Below are 746 nucleotides of genomic sequence, written 5' to 3'. Positions count from 1 at the left end.
TGGGTCGAGTTTGCTTGACTCTGAGCAGAGTAAATAAAACGGCTAGTAATATACACCTCGTCTATTCATTCTTATCTTGTTTCACCTAATATAAAATGATACATAGTGGCAGCAATGACTGACTGATTTGCAAGTAACCCCTTGCAAAAAAAAAAGCGGATGTAAATATATCACAAAGTGAGTACATCGATAATTTTTTTGTCAAAAAAAATAAATAAATAAAATGAAACAAATTAAACACGCATAGATAAAAAAAATAAATTAAATAATTCTATTTGACAAGAGAGATGTTACAAGGTATTGAGCTCTCAGTTTTTAAAAGTTATCTCCCTTGGATCGAGTTCGCTGACTCTTTATGCAGAGTAAATAAAACGGCTAATAAAATACACCTCTTATCAATATTGTTTCACCTAATATACGAGGGGCGTGCAATAAGTAATGCCCCTGACCCACTTCCCATAGCAGTAGAGCAACGAAACTTGGCACAGTTATTAGTCTTTCCCTACATAGGAACCACCCAGAGTTATGCATTTCTCCTATCGTTTGATGCAGTTGCAGCTCTGGAGACCGTTTTTGTAAAACACCCCAGGTTGGTCCTCCAACCACAACGTGACTTTAGAAATCAAGGTTGCATCATCTGGGAAACGCTTTCCTTTCAAAAACAACTTCATGGCTGGGAAGAGGTGAAAGTCAGGGGGTACAAGGTCAGGAGAGTAGGGAGGATGGGGAAGGATTTCATAACCACA

This window comes from Euprymna scolopes, chromosome 29 (genome assembly GCF_053919585.1).
Source record: "Euprymna scolopes isolate OS-2025 chromosome 29, ASM5391958v1, whole genome shotgun sequence".
NCBI classification, from domain to species: domain Eukaryota; kingdom Metazoa; phylum Mollusca; class Cephalopoda; order Sepiida; family Sepiolidae; genus Euprymna; species Euprymna scolopes.
Note: the sequence above shows the minus strand (reverse complement) of the source record.